At 42.9% G+C, this 17,595-nt stretch overlaps 12 non-coding genes across 12 annotated transcripts; all 12 read right to left on the bottom strand.

Annotated features, from left to right (window-relative positions):
• Nucleotides 1-7,288: 7,288 nt before the first annotated feature.
• Nucleotides 7,289-7,481, bottom strand: LOC144992928 (U2 spliceosomal RNA). Its single transcript, XR_013656966.1, has one exon. It is a non-coding gene; the product is annotated as a U2 spliceosomal RNA (small nuclear RNA).
• A 682-nt stretch (nucleotides 7,482-8,163) lies between these two features.
• Nucleotides 8,164-8,354, bottom strand: LOC144992619 (U2 spliceosomal RNA). The gene has a single exon (XR_013656688.1). It is a non-coding gene; the product is annotated as a U2 spliceosomal RNA (small nuclear RNA).
• A 682-nt stretch (nucleotides 8,355-9,036) lies between these two features.
• LOC144992620 (U2 spliceosomal RNA) lies at nucleotides 9,037-9,227 on the bottom strand. Its single transcript, XR_013656689.1, has one exon. It is a non-coding gene; the product is annotated as a U2 spliceosomal RNA (small nuclear RNA).
• Nucleotides 9,228-9,909: 682 nt separating this feature from the next.
• On the bottom strand, nucleotides 9,910-10,100 carry LOC144992621 (U2 spliceosomal RNA). Its single transcript, XR_013656690.1, has one exon. It is a non-coding gene; the product is annotated as a U2 spliceosomal RNA (small nuclear RNA).
• Nucleotides 10,101-10,782: 682 nt separating this feature from the next.
• On the bottom strand, nucleotides 10,783-10,973 carry LOC144992622 (U2 spliceosomal RNA). The gene has a single exon (XR_013656691.1). It is a non-coding gene; the product is annotated as a U2 spliceosomal RNA (small nuclear RNA).
• Nucleotides 10,974-11,655: 682 nt separating this feature from the next.
• Nucleotides 11,656-11,846, bottom strand: LOC144992623 (U2 spliceosomal RNA). Its single transcript, XR_013656692.1, has one exon. It is a non-coding gene; the product is annotated as a U2 spliceosomal RNA (small nuclear RNA).
• A 682-nt stretch (nucleotides 11,847-12,528) lies between these two features.
• Nucleotides 12,529-12,719, bottom strand: LOC144992624 (U2 spliceosomal RNA). The gene has a single exon (XR_013656693.1). It is a non-coding gene; the product is annotated as a U2 spliceosomal RNA (small nuclear RNA).
• A 682-nt stretch (nucleotides 12,720-13,401) lies between these two features.
• On the bottom strand, nucleotides 13,402-13,592 carry LOC144992863 (U2 spliceosomal RNA). The gene has a single exon (XR_013656924.1). It is a non-coding gene; the product is annotated as a U2 spliceosomal RNA (small nuclear RNA).
• A 682-nt stretch (nucleotides 13,593-14,274) lies between these two features.
• On the bottom strand, nucleotides 14,275-14,465 carry LOC144992812 (U2 spliceosomal RNA). The gene has a single exon (XR_013656875.1). It is a non-coding gene; the product is annotated as a U2 spliceosomal RNA (small nuclear RNA).
• A 682-nt stretch (nucleotides 14,466-15,147) lies between these two features.
• LOC144992853 (U2 spliceosomal RNA) lies at nucleotides 15,148-15,338 on the bottom strand. The gene has a single exon (XR_013656914.1). It is a non-coding gene; the product is annotated as a U2 spliceosomal RNA (small nuclear RNA).
• A 682-nt stretch (nucleotides 15,339-16,020) lies between these two features.
• LOC144992706 (U2 spliceosomal RNA) lies at nucleotides 16,021-16,211 on the bottom strand. The gene has a single exon (XR_013656775.1). It is a non-coding gene; the product is annotated as a U2 spliceosomal RNA (small nuclear RNA).
• A 682-nt stretch (nucleotides 16,212-16,893) lies between these two features.
• Nucleotides 16,894-17,084, bottom strand: LOC144992854 (U2 spliceosomal RNA). Its single transcript, XR_013656915.1, has one exon. It is a non-coding gene; the product is annotated as a U2 spliceosomal RNA (small nuclear RNA).
• Between the last annotated feature and the right edge of the window lie 511 nt (nucleotides 17,085-17,595).

A 17,595-nucleotide genomic window follows, 5' to 3' on the forward strand; every position in this document is an offset into this window, starting at 1 on the left:
CACATAATCTATACGTGATGCTACAGAGTTGTCCCCACTGAACCAAGTGAACCCACCATCAAGCGGATGCAAAGTTTTGTAACAGTCAGTCAGCCTAAAGTCCTGAACCATACGCCGTAGTAAGTGAGATGTTTTATCCAATTTATAAAATGTCCCAGTTTTATTTCGGTCTGTCCTGCTTAGTATGCAGTTAAAGTCCCCTACCATTATAAACGGGGCTCTGCCTAACATAAAACTTTGCACATCTTCTAAAAGTTTGTATCTTGCATTCTTATCATTGTAACCATAAAGGTTCAAAACGTTCAAGTCTCTGCCCATAAATGATAAGCGTGCTAACAGGGCTCTGCCATCTCGTATAACAGTGAAACCTTTAACCGATATATAAGGGTTTTTAATCAAGATAGCCACACCGTCATTTTTGTTTTCATTTGACCCACTCCATAGCGATCTATTTGGCCACAGATCTTCCCACGTTTTATAACTACTGCAGTACGGGATGCCGCACTCTTGTAGACAAATTACATCGGACTTCACACTTTGCAGGTATGTCAGGATGCCATTGGCTCTGACTTGAGATTTTATACTTCTTACATTTATTGTCACTAGAGTAATTGTCATAAGTATGAAAAAGAAAGTTAAGGCAGGTATTGTCATGTAAGGGAGGGAGACCAGGTTAGTAATAGTCAGTTTATGTCCCATCTGTTGGGAGGAAATCTCTGTCAATGTCTTGGGCCGTCAGGACTAACGGGTTGGGTTTCTTTGAATTTTCAACTGCTGATGTATTTTCCTGATGAAAGTCAGCTTCAAGTGAGTTTAAGGGGGTCGACTGTAGATTAAAAGCCAAAAAGGAAATTTCATTGGGGGAGTCTGGTGGGAGGAACACACGTGATTCTTCACTGAAGGATTCCTTCGTAGGATCCTCAGTTCTGCCCTTCTTTTCTACTGCCAGCAGAGAGTCTGATGGCGAGACCGGAGCTGGTCTTTTAGGTTGTCCATCGTGAAGAATCCTGTGGTCATTTTTCATAGTCATGTCTTTTCTTACATTTTGTTCGATTTTACCATTGTCTTTCTCTAGTTCACTGATTGGGAGGATTTGGAGTGGCTCTTCCTCTTTGTCAGTTATCATTTGCGCAATCTCCTGCAGGTGTGCTGCATCAGGAGGTGTCTCATTAGTGAGACCTACCACAGGTGTGTCAGGTTTGCTCTTCCCAGTTTTAAGTTTATTTGCAAATGACTTAGGACAGTTTCTAAAGAGATGGTTTGTTTCACCACAGAGGTTACATTGACGGCCATTTGGGCACTCCTCATACACATGACCAGTGTGTCTACATTTACCACAGAAAGGTTTTGAACAATCTTCCACCAGATGGCCATGCTCTCCACACCTTCTGCAAAGTTTAGGTTGTCCTTGGTAGTAAACATAACCTCTATTCTCCCCCAGCACTATCAGGGATGGGAGATGTTTTAGACCCTGGAAACCTTGTGGGTCTTGTCTTAGATTGACAGGCACTCGCCAGGCACAGTTCCAAATACCGTCTACATCCCTAACCTTAACAGCTTGACCTTTTACAGAACAGTATCTGCCCAACCACACACAAATGTCTTCTGCATTAACAGTTTCATTAAACATTTTGACAATGACGGTTTTCATTGAATTGTCTGTAAGCTTTTCTACTGTGAAAAGTGCAAAATGGGATTTCATGTTTTCAAAACGAGTCCAGAATTCGCTGAGAGTAGAGCTAGTTCGAAAGCTTACATCAAAACCTTTGTTCAATGGTAAGGTCAAGATACAGTTCAGGTCTTCAGGTTTGAAACCTAGGGTTTTCTGGACCAAGTTCCTTGAAAAATCAAGCCTGGACATGTAAGTTACCTTACCTTCAATTTCCTGAAAGGTAAACCGGACGCTGTGGTGCCTCCGCATGCCTGCAGAAGCTGCTGACATTTTGGAGGCACCACAGGCGGGTGAGCTTGGCAGGAGTAATTACCTTAACTTGGATTGCTCCAGGACACCTGAACAGAAAAAGGACATTGACAGTTCAGTAGGAAAAGTAAACGTTCAATTGCGCAGCACCGATATCTCCAGTAGTTTGTACGATGGCAAGTCACAACAGACGAGCATCAACAACCGTCGGAGTGATCACAGTCTCTGTCGTTTGGCAAGATGCAAGGACAGCTCTGATAAGAACAGATTTTTTTTTTTTTTTTTTAAAAGTTTATTTAGTTATTCAGGTACAACTGCAATGGTCAGAATGTTTCTATTGCCATTAGGCAAGTTTTTCCTGAGTCTTGGAGTGAGGCACCGGTGATCCTCCAGTCATCTTCTTTTCAGCATTTTCTGGATCTTTTCAGTGTGGCGCTCAGAGGAGGTCCTCCCCTTTGTGCTCCTTTCCAGCTGCCTTTTCCGGAGAGTCAGACCGTCGCTGCTTTGACCTTTATCCTGTGGGACTCCAGCTCCTCCCATCCGAATGGGCGACAAGGCGATTCTTCTTTGTGGATGTGTTCATGGCCTGCCGCCTGCAGTCATGGCAAGGTGTACCGTTGCTGCGGCCAATCGTATCACACCCACGGGGGGGATCTGCCTGTGCTTTCTCACCAGCAAATTCCTGGAAGTCCACATGGCGTCTTTTATGGCGGCTAGGGAGAGCCATTGTAATGTAGTGCATTCAGCCTTCTGATCTGAGCATTGCCTCCTCCCATAGAGCACTAGTTGTGCTGTAAGATCTTCCTTTGCTGGCAAGTACGGGAAGCCGGAGGAGCCAGCTGTCGCCCACTGGTCTACAGCAGCACTGCACTCCCAGAACAGGTGCCTCACCGTCTCTGGCGCGCCACAACCTGGACGGGGGCAAAGAGGAATTCTGGACATGCCCCGGGAGTGCATAACAGTCCTGACCGGGAGAACCTCATGAGCCACCATCCACGACAGATCTTTCAGCCGGTTGGGAAGAAGAGGATGGTTCACCAGGTACCAGACTCTCTTTGACTCCTCTTCTCCAAATCCCCTTACTCGACACACAGGTCTTTGCTCCTGTTTGGAAGAAATAAGCAGTCTGTGATTTGTCAGTGCATCCCTGTTTGATCCTTCCAAGTTGAATTTCTGAAGAAAGATTTGTATTTCTTTGTAGTTTTTGTTTAGCGTGAAAGACATTGGAATTCTCAGATCAATGTTTCCTAGACCTAACTTTTTAACATAGACTCCCATCCAAAATCTAACCAATGCAGCTGTCTTTACGCTTTTAGATTTGCCCACAATATGCTTGGTGTGCAAGCTGATATAGTGCGCTCCGAGAAAAGGGTACAGGTCCGGTACACCCTTACCCCCTTTTTCTTTTGGGCTTTTCATTATTTCTCTTTTTAGTCTTTCCCATTTGGAGTTCCACAAAAAATAGAACATTTCTCGTTCTAAGGTTCTCCTGACTCTTAGTGGTGGCATAAATACTGAGCTGATTAACAGAAATAAAGGGAGGATTACTGCTTTCAAGACCAGAACCTTCCCCTCCATTGTTAGCTTTCTTGTTGACCAAAAGCCTAGTCTTTGTCGCACTTTTGAAACTACCTCTGGCCAGTTATTTCCTCCCTCGCCTTCTTTGTCAAACCATACTCCCAAGATTTTCTGGTTATTTGAGGTCACCTGCAGAGAAAGACTCTCCGTTTCAGTATGTGTCCATGGTCCATAAAATTGGATTTTGGTCTTGTGTCTGTTCAATTTTGCTCCAGAAGCTTGACCATACCACTCGGTCAGTTCCAGTGCCCTGGTTATCGACCGGCTGTCTGCACATATAATATTGATGTCATCCATATATAAAAGGCACTTCACATCGAGGCCGCCAGTACCTGGTATGTGAAGACCTTGAATGTATCCGTCTGTCCTTAATATCTGTGCCAAGGGTTCTATGCAGAGAATATATAGTAACGCTGACAAAGGGCAACCTTGTCGCACACCAGAGTTAATGTTAACTTTCTTTGTTAAAAGACCATTCACAGCTACTTTGCTGGAGATGTTTTTGTAGAGCAATTTTATCCATCTGACAAAACGTTCCGGGAGGCCAAGTCTTGCCAACAACGCAAACAGGTACTGATGGGATACGCGATCAAAAGCTTTTTCAAAGTCCAAATTCATTATTGCCAAGCGGTTTGACCTGTCTTTAGAGAGGCTGATCAAGTCTCTTATGAGAATGAGATGGTCCGTGATTTTGCGTCCAGGTATGGCACAAACCTGATCCTGATGAACCAGGTCCTCTAGGCAAGATGTTAGTCTTGTGGCAAGGAGTTTGCTGAAAAGTTTACAATCCACATTAAGTAAGGAAATGGGTCTCCAATTCTTTAAGTCTGTCTTTTCTTTGGTTTTGTAGATTAATGTTACTATGCCGGTCCTAAAACTGTCAGGTAATTGGTCCAGGTTTTCAAATTCTGTGAACAATGTTAACATATCTGGTGCTAATAAGTCCCAAAAGGTCAAGTAGAACTCCACAGGGAGCCCATCCATCCCTGGTGATTTTCCTTTCTCAAAGGAAGTCAGACACTTGGTCAATTCTGTCACTGTTAAATCCTGGACTAACTTCTCAAAATTTGTGTTTAGACTATGGGTGTGCTCCACTTTAGTCAGAATGTCATGTAAGGCTTCTTCATTTAGCAATTTAGTGCTATATAGTTCTCTGTAATAGTCTTCAAGGGTCGTGAGTAATTCTTCTGTGGTTTGGGTTAGGGAGCCATCTCCTTTCTGGAGAGTTACCATGGTGTCAGTTTTACTGATGACTTTCTTAAAGAAAAAACGTGTACACTTTTCCCCCTCTTCTATCTCTCGTTCTCTGCTTCTAATAATGGCTCCTTTACTAACTTTCTCTGTTAATTCCATCATTTCTTTTTTTACGTCTTTAATTTCTTCATTAAAATCCATCCCTTGTTTATTTAAATTGTAGTACCTTTGTAAGCGCCTCTGGAGGTCAGTCGTGCGTCTTTTATCTTTTGCTTTTCCCTTTCTGCCTGCTGTTTTAAAGAAGCTCTGAGTTCTTTTTTTAACCATCTCCCACCAGGGAGCTCTAAAAGTATACAGGTCCTGTAGTGTTTGCCATCCCCTGTATAGTTCTTTGTATTCTTCCACAAGATCTTCCTGCTCTAAAAGTGAGCAGTTTAGTTTCCAGAGACCTTTCCCTGGTGTTACACTCAGATTTAACTCAGCTGTGCACGTCAACATGTGGTGGTCTGAAAAAAAGACTGGGGTAAGTGTGGCATTTATGGGGAGACAATCTCTGGTAAACACATAATCTATACGTGATGCTACAGAGTTGTCCCCACTGAACCAAGTGAACCCACCATCAAGCGGATGCAAAGTTTTGTAACAGTCAGTCAGCCTAAAGTCCTGAACCATACGCCGTAGTAAGTGAGATGTTTTATCCAATTTATAAAATGTCCCAGTTTTATTTCGGTCTGTCCTGCTTAGTATGCAGTTAAAGTCCCCTACCATTATAAACGGGGCTCTGCCTAACATAAAACTTTGCACATCTTCTAAAAGTTTGTATCTTGCATTCTTATCATTGTAACCATAAAGGTTCAAAACGTTCAAGTCTCTGCCCATAAATGATAAGCGTGCTAACAGGGCTCTGCCATCTCGTATAACAGTGAAACCTTTAACCGATATATAAGGGTTTTTAATCAAGATAGCCACACCGTCATTTTTGTTTTCATTTGACCCACTCCATAGCGATCTATTTGGCCACAGATCTTCCCACGTTTTATAACTACTGCAGTACGGGATGCCGCACTCTTGTAGACAAATTACATCGGACTTCACACTTTGCAGGTATGTCAGGATGCCATTGGCTCTGACTTGAGATTTTATACTTCTTACATTTATTGTCACTAGAGTAATTGTCATAAGTATGAAAAAGAAAGTTAAGGCAGGTATTGTCATGTAAGGGAGGGAGACCAGGTTAGTAATAGTCAGTTTATGTCCCATCTGTTGGGAGGAAATCTCTGTCAATGTCTTGGGCCGTCAGGACTAACGGGTTGGGTTTCTTTGAATTTTCAACTGCTGATGTATTTTCCTGATGAAAGTCAGCTTCAAGTGAGTTTAAGGGGGTCGACTGTAGATTAAAAGCCAAAAAGGAAATTTCATTGGGGGAGTCTGGTGGGAGGAACACACGTGATTCTTCACTGAAGGATTCCTTCGTAGGATCCTCAGTTCTGCCCTTCTTTTCTACTGCCAGCAGAGAGTCTGATGGCGAGACCGGAGCTGGTCTTTTAGGTTGTCCATCGTGAAGAATCCTGTGGTCATTTTTCATAGTCATGTCTTTTCTTACATTTTGTTCGATTTTACCATTGTCTTTCTCTAGTTCACTGATTGGGAGGATTTGGAGTGGCTCTTCCTCTTTGTCAGTTATCATTTGCGCAATCTCCTGCAGGTGTGCTGCATCAGGAGGTGTCTCGTTAGTGAGACCTACCACAGGTGTGTCAGGTTTGCTCTTCCCAGTTTTAAGTTTATTTGCAAATGACTTAGGACAGTTTCTAAAGAGATGGTTTGTTTCACCACAGAGGTTACATTGACGGCCATTTGGGCACTCCTCATACACATGACCAGTGTGTCTACATTTACCACAGAAAGGTTTTGAACAATCTTCCACCAGATGGCCATGCTCTCCACACCTTCTGCAAAGTTTAGGTTGTCCTTGGTAGTAAACATAACCTCTATTCTCCCCCAGCACTATCAGGGATGGGAGATGTTTTAGACCCTGGAAACCTTGTGGGTCTTGTCTTAGATTGACAGGCACTCGCCAGGCACAGTTCCAAATACCGTCTACATCCCTAACCTTAACAGCTTGACCTTTTACAGAACAGTATCTGCCCAACCACACACAAATGTCTTCTGCATTAACAGTTTCATTAAACATTTTGACAATGACGGTTTTCATTGAATTGTCTGTAAGCTTTTCTACTGTGAAAAGTGCAAAATGGGATTTCATGTTTTCAAAACGAGTCCAGAATTCGCTGAGAGTAGAGCTAGTTCGAAAGCTTACATCAAAACCTTTGTTCAATGGTAAGGTCAAGATACAGTTCAGGTCTTCAGGTTTGAAACCTAGGGTTTTCTGGACCAAGTTCCTTGAAAAATCAAGCCTGGACATGTAAGTTACCTTACCTTCAATTTCCTGAAAGGTAAACCGGACGCTGTGGTGCCTCCGCATGCCTGCAGAAGCTGCTGACATTTTGGAGGCACCACAGGCGGGTGAGCTTGGCAGGAGTAATTACCTTAACTTGGATTGCTCCAGGACACCTGAACAGAAAAAGGACATTGACAGTTCAGTAGGAAAAGTAAACGTTCAATTGCGCAGCACCGATATCTCCAGTAGTTTGTACGATGACAAGTCACAACAGACGAGCATCAACAACCGTCGGAGTGATCACAGTCTCTGTCGTTTGGCAAGATGCAAGGACAGCTCTGATAAGAACAGATACTACACTTGATCTTAGCCAAAAGGCCGAGAAGCGATAACTAACCACTTCACTGCCAATGAGAGCAACTCTTGCAGCAGGACACTGGACTCATGGACGCCTGTTAATAGGTGGGACTTGGTGACCCACCTCAAATCCCAGCTCCCCACAAAAGCTTCACATGTCCTGATGTGAATGAAAAAAGCAGCCAGTCAGTAGGAAACACTGTCTTGTATACACACCTATGTCGGTTCTAGAATGTAGGTCGTATGAATTCACAAATATCCATATTTGGATCATTTTTCACGTATACATTTAGAGACACAAATTAACCGTAGACACACAAACAGTTGAAGAAAACTTGACTCATAGGCTTTATGCTGACTGCATTCAAGTGGATTGAATTTAGCCTTCTAGGGTGTTTTGTGTCACTGATGTGGTACCTTTGAACAACAGCATTGAATGAACACAGCCCCTCCACTACATCAAAAGTTGCATGCTGACGCTGATACAAAACCTTTAACTTGATGACTTTGAGGACCATGCCCCCTCCACTGCATCAAACGTTTGGCCGTGGATGATGTCATCCATGCCCTGCTGCAACAGCAGACTCCTTGAGAGTGCTGTGACTTGCAAACAGTGTTACAGTCTGGCAGAATTTAATTTCACCTAAACAGTCGTTTTAACATTAATCAAGTACTACCAGCTGGACTAAAAACTTTTTCTTTGTACCAATTTAAAGATGTGGGCACTGTTCCCAGAAACACTGCAATACTGGGTCAATGCATGGAGTGAATAGAGCAAGCTCCACCTTCACATCCGTTCTTCAAAAATCGGCTTAATACGTTGTCCTCCACTGGAGGACATATCAGATATTAAACTGATAAGAACAGATACTACACTTGATCTTAGCCAAAAGGCCGAGAAGCGATAACTAACCACTTCACTGCCAATGAGAGCAACTCTTGCAGCAGGACACTGGACTCATGGACGCCTGTTAATAGGTGGGACTTGGTGACCCACCTCAAATCCCAGCTCCCCACAAAAGCTTCACATGTCCTGATGTGAATGAAAAAAGCAGCCAGTCAGTAGGAAACACTGTCTTGTATACACACCTATGTCGGTTCTAGAATGTAGGTCGTATGAATTCACAAATATCCATATTTGGATCATTTTTCACGTATACATTTAGAGACACAAATTAACCGTAGACACACAAACAGTTGAAGAAAACTTGACTCATAGGCTTTATGCTGACTGCATTCAAGTGGATTGAATTTAGCCTTCTAGGGTGTTTTGTGTCACTGATGTGGTACCTTTGAACAACAGCATTGAATGAACACAGCCCCTCCACTACATCAAAAGTTGCATGCTGACGCTGATACAAAACCTTTAACTTGATGACTTTGAGGACCATGCCCCCTCCACTGCATCAAACGTTTGGCCGTGGATGATGTCATCCATGCCCTGCTGCAACAGCAGACTCCTTGAGAGTGCTGTGACTTGCAAACAGTGTTACAGTCTGGCAGAATTTAATTTCACCTAAACAGTCGTTTTAACATTAATCAAGTACTACCAGCTGGACTAAAAACTTTTTCTTTGTACCAATTTAAAGATGTGGGCACTGTTCCCAGAAACACTGCAATACTGGGTCAATGCATGGAGTGAATAGAGCAAGCTCCACCTTCACATCCGTTCTTCAAAAATCGGCTTAATACGTTGTCCTCCACTGGAGGACATATCAGATATTAAACTGATAAGAACAGATACTACACTTGATCTTAGCCAAAAGGCCGAGAAGCGATAACTAACCACTTCACTGCCAATGAGAGCAACTCTTGCAGCAGGACACTGGACTCATGGACGCCTGTTAATAGGTGGGACTTGGTGACCCACCTCAAATCCCAGCTCCCCACAAAAGCTTCACATGTCCTGATGTGAATGAAAAAAGCAGCCAGTCAGTAGGAAACACTGTCTTGTATACACACCTATGTCGGTTCTAGAATGTAGGTCGTATGAATTCACAAATATCCATATTTGGATCATTTTTCACGTATACATTTAGAGACACAAATTAACCGTAGACACACAAACAGTTGAAGAAAACTTGACTCATAGGCTTTATGCTGACTGCATTCAAGTGGATTGAATTTAGCCTTCTAGGGTGTTTTGTGTCACTGATGTGGTACCTTTGAACAACAGCATTGAATGAACACAGCCCCTCCACTACATCAAAAGTTGCATGCTGACGCTGATACAAAACCTTTAACTTGATGACTTTGAGGACCATGCCCCCTCCACTGCATCAAACGTTTGGCCGTGGATGATGTCATCCATGCCCTGCTGCAACAGCAGACTCCTTGAGAGTGCTGTGACTTGCAAACAGTGTTACAGTCTGGCAGAATTTAATTTCACCTAAACAGTCGTTTTAACATTAATCAAGTACTACCAGCTGGACTAAAAACTTTTTCTTTGTACCAATTTAAAGATGTGGGCACTGTTCCCAGAAACACTGCAATACTGGGTCAATGCATGGAGTGAATAGAGCAAGCTCCACCTTCACATCCGTTCTTCAAAAATCGGCTTAATACGTTGTCCTCCACTGGAGGACATATCAGATATTAAACTGATAAGAACAGATACTACACTTGATCTTAGCCAAAAGGCCGAGAAGCGATAACTAACCACTTCACTGCCAATGAGAGCAACTCTTGCAGCAGGACACTGGACTCATGGACGCCTGTTAATAGGTGGGACTTGGTGACCCACCTCAAATCCCAGCTCCCCACAAAAGCTTCACATGTCCTGATGTGAATGAAAAAAGCAGCCAGTCAGTAGGAAACACTGTCTTGTATACACACCTATGTCGGTTCTAGAATGTAGGTCGTATGAATTCACAAATATCCATATTTGGATCATTTTTCACGTATACATTTAGAGACACAAATTAACCGTAGACACACAAACAGTTGAAGAAAACTTGACTCATAGGCTTTATGCTGACTGCATTCAAGTGGATTGAATTTAGCCTTCTAGGGTGTTTTGTGTCACTGATGTGGTACCTTTGAACAACAGCATTGAATGAACACAGCCCCTCCACTACATCAAAAGTTGCATGCTGACGCTGATGCAAAACCTTTAACTTGATGACTTTGAGGACCATGCCCCCTCCACTGCATCAAACGTTTGGCCGTGGATGATGTCATCCATGCCCTGCTGCAACAGCAGACTCCTTGAGAGTGCTGTGACTTGCAAACAGTGTTACAGTCTGGCAGAATTTAATTTCACCTAAACAGTCGTTTTAACATTAATCAAGCACTACCAGCTGGACTAAAAACTTTTTCTTTGTACCAATTTAAAGATGTGGGCACTGTTCCCAGAAACACTGCAATACTGGGTCAATGCATGGAGTGAATAGAGCAAGCTCCACCTTCACATCCGTTCTTCAAAAATCGGCTTAATACGTTGTCCTCCACTGGAGGACATATCAGATATTAAACTGATAAGAACAGATACTACACTTGATCTTAGCCAAAAGGCCGAGAAGCGATAACTAATCACTTCACTGCCAATGAGAGCAACTCTTGCAGCAGGACACTGGACTCATGGACGCCTGTTAATAGGTGGGACTTGGTGACCCACCTCAAATCCCAGCTCCCCACAAAAGCTTCACATGTCCTGATGTGAATGAAAAAAGCAGCCAGTCAGTAGGAAACACTGTCTTGTATACACACCTATGTCGGTTCTAGAATGTAGGTCGTATGAATTCACAAATATCCATATTTGGATCATTTTTCACGTATACATTTAGAGACACAAATTAACCGTAGACACACAAACAGTTGAAGAAAACTTGACTCATAGGCTTTATGCTGACTGCATTCAAGTGGATTGAATTTAGCCTTCTAGGGTGTTTTGTGTCACTGATGTGGTACCTTTGAACAACAGCATTGAATGAACACAGCCCCTCCACTACATCAAAAGTTGCATGCTGACGCTGATGCAAAACCTTTAACTTGATGACTTTGAGGACCATGCCCCCTCCACTGCATCAAACGTTTGGCCGTGGATGATGTCATCCATGCCCTGCTGCAACAGCAGACTCCTTGAGAGTGCTGTGACTTGCAAACAGTGTTACAGTCTGGCAGAATTTAATTTCACCTAAACAGTCGTTTTAACATTAATCAAGCACTACCAGCTGGACTATAAACTTTTTCTTTGTACCAATTTAAAGATGTGGGCACTGTTCCCAGAAACACTGCAATACTGGGTCAATGCATGGAGTGAATAGAGCAAGCTCCACCTTCACATCCGTTCTTCAAAAATCGGCTTAATACGTTGTCCTCCACTGGAGGACATATCAGATATTAAACTGATAAGAACAGATACTACACTTGATCTTAGCCAAAAGGCCGAGAAGCGATAACTAACCACTTCACTGCCAATGAGAGCAACTCTTGCAGCAGGACACTGGACTCATGGACGCCTGTTAATAGGTGGGACTTGGTGACCCACCTCAAATCCCAGCTCCCCACAAAAGCTTCACATGTCATGATGTGAATGAAAAAAGCAGCCAGTCAGTAGGAAACACTGTCTTGTATACACACCTATGTCGGTTCTAGAATGTAGGTCGTATGAATTCACAAATATCCATATTTGGATCATTTTTCACGTATACATTTAGAGACACAAATTAACCGTAGACACACAAACAGTTGAAGAAAACTTGACTCATAGGCTTTATGCTGACTGCATTCAAGTGGATTGAATTTAGCCTTCTAGGGTGTTTTGTGTCACTGATGTGGTACCTTTGAACAACAGCATTGAATGAACACAGCCCCTCCACTACTTCAAAAGTTGCATGCTGACGCTGATGCAAAACCTTTAACTTGATGACTTTGAGGACCATGCCCCCTCCACTGCATCAAACGTTTGGCCGTGGATGATGTCATCCATGCCCTGCTGCAACAGCAGACTCCTTGAGAGTGCTGTGACTTGCAAACAGTGTTACAGTCTGGCAGAATTTAATTTCACCTAAACAGTCGTTTTAACATTAATCAAGCACTACCAGCTGGACTATAAACTTTTTCTTTGTACCAATTTAAAGATGTGGGCACTGTTCCCAGAAACACTGCAATACTGGGTCAATGCATGGAGTGAATAGAGCAAGCTCCACCTTCACATCCGTTCTTCAAAAATCGGCTTAATACGTTGTCCTCCACTGGAGGACATATCAGATATTAAACTGATAAGAACAGATACTACACTTGATCTTAGCCAAAAGGCCGAGAAGCGATAACTAACCACTTCACTGCCAATGAGAGCAACTCTTGCAGCAGGACACTGGACTCATGGATGCCTGTTAATAGGTGGGACTTGGTGACCCACCTCAAATCCCAGCTCCCCACAAAAGCTTCACATGTCCTGATGTGAATGAAAAAAGCAGCCAGTCAGTAGGAAACACTGTCTTGTATACACACCTATGTCGGTTCTAGAATGTAGGTCGTATGAATTCACAAATATCCATATTTGGATCATTTTTCACGTATACATTTAGAGACACAAATTAACCGTAGACACACAAACAGTTGAAGAAAACTTGACTCATAGGCTTTATGCTGACTGCATTCAAGTGGATTGAATTTAGCCTTCTAGGGTGTTTTGTGTCACTGATGTGGTACCTTTGAACAACAGCATTAAATGAACACAGCCCCTCCACTACTTCAAAAGTTGCATGCTGACGCTGATGCAAAACCTTTAACTTGATGACTTTGAGGACCATGCCCCCTCCACTGCATCAAACGTTTGGCCGTGGATGATGTCATCCATGCCCTGCTGCAACAGCAGACTCCTTGAGAGTGCTGTGACTTGCAAACAGTGTTACAGTCTGGCAGAATTTAATTTCACCTAAACAGTCGTTTTAACATTAATCAAGCACTACCAGCTGGACTATAGACTTTTTCTTTGTACCAATTTAAAGATGTGGGCACTGTTCCCAGAAACACTGCAATACTGGGTCAATGGATGGAGTGAATAGAGTAAGCTCCACCTTCACATCCGTTCTTCAAAATTCGGCTTAATACGTTGTCCTCCACTGGAGGACATATCAGATATTAAACTGATAAGAACAGATACTACACTTGATCTTAGCCAAAAGGCCGAGAAGTGATAACTAACCACTTCACTGCCAATGAGAGCAACTCTTGCAGCAGGACACTGGACTCATGGACGCCTGTTAATAGGTGGGACTTGGTGACCCACCTCAAATCCCAGCTCCCCACAAAAGCTTCACATGTCCTGATGTGAATGAAAAAAGCAGCCAGTCAGTAGGAAACACTGTCTTGTATACACACCTATGTCGGTTCTAGAATGTAGGTCGTATGAATTCACAAATATCCATATTTGAATCATTTTTCACGTATACATTTAGAGACACAAATTAACTGTAGACACAAAAACAGTTGAAGAAAACTTGACTCATAGGCTTTATGCTGACTGCATTCAAGTGGATTGAATTTAGCCTTCTAGGGTGTTTTGTGTCACTGATGTGGTACCTTTGAACAACAGCATTGAATGAACACAGCCCCTCCACTACTTCAAAAGTTGCATGCTGACGCTGATGCAAAACCTTTAACTTGATGACTTTGAGGACCATGCCCCCTCCACTGCATCAAACGTTTGGCCGTGGATGATGTCATCCATGCCCTGCTGCAACAGCAGACTCCTTGAGAGTGCTGTGACTTGCAAACAGTGTTACAGTCTGGCAGAATTTAATTTCACCTAAACAGTCGTTTTAACATTAATCAAGCACTACCAGCTGGACTAAAAACTTTTTCTTTGTACCAATTTAAAGATGTGGGCACTGTTCCCAGAAACACTGCAATACTGGGTCAATGCATGGAGTGAATAGAGCAAGCTCCACCTTCAAATCCGTTCTTCAAAAATCGGCTTAATACGTTGTCCTCCACTGGAGGACATATCAGATATTAAACTGATAAGAACAGATACTACACTTGATCTTAGCCAAAAGGCCGAGAAGCGATAACTAACCACTTCACTGCCAATGAGAGCAACTCTTGCAGCAGGACACTGGACTCATGGACGCCTGTTAATAGGTGGGACTTGGTGACCCACCTCAAATCCCAGCTCCCCACAAAAGCTTCACATGTCCTGATGTGAATGAAAAAAGCAGCCAGTCAGTAGGAAACACTGTCTTGTATACACACCTATGTCGGTTCTAGAATGTAGGTCGTATGAATTCACAAATATCCATATTTGGATCATTTTTCACGTATACATTTAGAGACACAAATTAACCGTAGACACACAAACAGTTGAAGAAAACTTGACTCATAGGCTTTATGCTGACTGCATTCAAGTGGATTGAATTTAGCCTTCTAGGGTGTTTTGTGTCACTGATGTGGTACCTTTGAACAACAGCATTGAATGAACACAGCCCCTCCACTACATCAAAAGTTGCATGCTGACGCTGATGCAAAACCTTTAACTTGATGACTTTGAGGACCATGCCCCCTCCACTGCATCAAACGTTTGGCCGTGGATGATGTCATCCATGCCCTGCTGCAACAGCAGACTCCTTGAGAGTGCTGTGACTTGCAAACAGTGTTACAGTCTGGCAGAATTTAATTTCACCTAAACAGTCGTTTTAACATTAATCAAGCACTACCAGCTGGACTATAAACTTTTTCTTTGTACCAATTTAAAGATGTGGGCACTGTTCCCAGGAACACTGCAATATTGGGTCAATGCATGGAGTGAATAGAGCAAGCTCCACCTTCACATCCGTTCTTCAAAAATCGGCTTAATACGTTGTCCTCCACTGGAGGATATATCAGATATTAAACTGATAAGAACAGATACTACACTTGATCTTAGCCAAAAGGCCGAGAAGCGATAACTAACCACTTCACTGGCAATGAGAGAAACTCTTGCAGCAGGACACTGGACTCATGGACGCCTGTTAATAGGTGGGACTTGGTGACCCACCTCAAATCCCAGCTCCCCACAAAAGCTTCACATGTCCTGATGTGAATGAAAAAAGCAGCCAGTCAGTAGGAAACACTGTCTTGTATACACACCTATGTCGGTTCTAGAATGTAGGTCGTATGAATTCACAAATATCCATATTTGGATCATTTTTCACGTATACATTTAGAGACACAAATTAACCGTAGACACACAAACAGTTGAAGAAAACTTGACTCATAGGCTTTATGCTGACTGCATTCAAGTGGATTGAATTTAGCCTTCTAGGGTGTTTTGTGTCACTGATGTGGTACCTTTGAACAACAGCATTAAATGAACACAGCCCCTCCACTACTTCAAAAGTTGCATGCTGACGCTGATGCAAAACCTTTAACTTGATGACTTTGAGGACCATGCCCCCTCCACTGCATCAAACGTTTGGCCGTGGATGATGTCATCCATGCCCTGCTGCAACAGCAGACTCCTTGAGAGTGCTGTGACTTGCAAACAGTGTTACAGTCTGGCAGAATTTAATTTCACCTAAACAGTCGTTTTAACATTAATCAAGCACTACCAGCTGGACTAAAAACTTTTTCTTTGTACCAATTTAAAGATGTGGGCACTGTTCCCAGAAACACTGCAATACTGGGTCAATGCATGGAGTGAATAGAGCAAGCTCCACCTTCACATCCGTTCTTCAAAAATCAGCTTAATACGTTGTCCTCCACTGGAGGACATATCAGATATTAGACTGATAAGAACAGATACTACACTTGATCTTAGCCAAAAGGCCGAGAAGCGATAACTAACCACTTCACTGGCAATGAGAGAAACTCTTGCAGCAGGACACTGGACTCATGGACGCCTGTTAATAGGTGGGACTTGGTGACCCACCTCAAATCCCAGCTCCCCACAAAAGCTTCACATGTCCTGATGTGAATGAAAAAAGCAGCCAGTCAGTAGGAAACACTGTCTTGTATACACACCTATGTCGGTTCTAGAATGTAGGTCGTATGAATTCACAAATATCCATATTTGGATCATTTTTCACGTATACATTTAGAGACACAAATTAACCGTAGACACACAAACAGTTGAAGAAAACTTGACTCATAGGCTTTATGCTGACTGCATTCAAGTGGATTGAATTTAGCCTTCTAGGGTGTTTTGTGTCACTGATGTGGTACCTTTGAACAACAGCATTGAATGAACACAGCCCCTCCACTACATCAAAAGTTGCATGCTGACGCTGATACAAAACCTTTAACTTGATGACTTTGAGGACCATGCCCCCTCCACTGCATCAAACGTTTGGCCGTGGATGATGTCATCCATGCCCTGCTGCAACAGCAGACTCCTTGAGAGTGCTGTGACTTGCAAACAGTGTTACAGTCTGGCAGAATTTAATTTCACCTAAACAGTCGTTTTAACATTAATCAAGCACTACCAGCTGGACTATAAACTTTTTCTTTGTACCAATTTAAAGATGTGGGCACTGTTCCCAGGAACACTGCAATATTGGGTCAATGCATGGAGTGAATAGAGCAAGCTCCACCTTCACATCCGTTCTTCAAAAATCGGCTTAATACGTTGTCCTCCACTGGAGGATATATCAGATATTAAACTGATAAGAACAGATACTACACTTGATCTTAGCCAAAAGGCCGAGAAGCGATAACTAACCACTTCACTGGCAATGAGAGAAACTCTTGCAGCAGGACACTGGACTCATGGACGCCTGTTAATAGGTGGGACTTGGTGACCCACCTCAAATCCCAGCTCCCCACAAAAGCTTCACATGTCCTGATGTGAATGAAAAAAGCAGCCAGTCAGTAGGAAACACTGTCTTGTATACACACCTATGTCGGTTCTAGAATGTAGGTCGTATGAATTCACAAATATCCATATTTGGATCATTTTTCACGTATACATTTAGAGACACAAATTAACCGTAGACACACAAACAGTTGAAGAAAACTTGACTCATAGGCTTTATGCTGACTGCATTCAAGTGGATTGAATTTAGCCTTCTAGGGTGTTTTGTGTCACTGATGTGGTACCTTTGAACAACAGCATTGAATGAACACAGCCCCTCCACTACATCAAAAGTTGCATGCTGACGCTGATACAAAACCTTTAACTTGATGACTTTGAGGACCATGCCCCCTCCACTGCATCAAACGTTTG

Source organism: Oryzias latipes, chromosome 6, assembly GCF_053564925.1.
Source record: "Oryzias latipes strain Hd-rR chromosome 6, Olatipes_Hd-rR_3.1".
NCBI lineage: Eukaryota > Metazoa > Chordata > Actinopteri > Beloniformes > Adrianichthyidae > Oryzias > Oryzias latipes.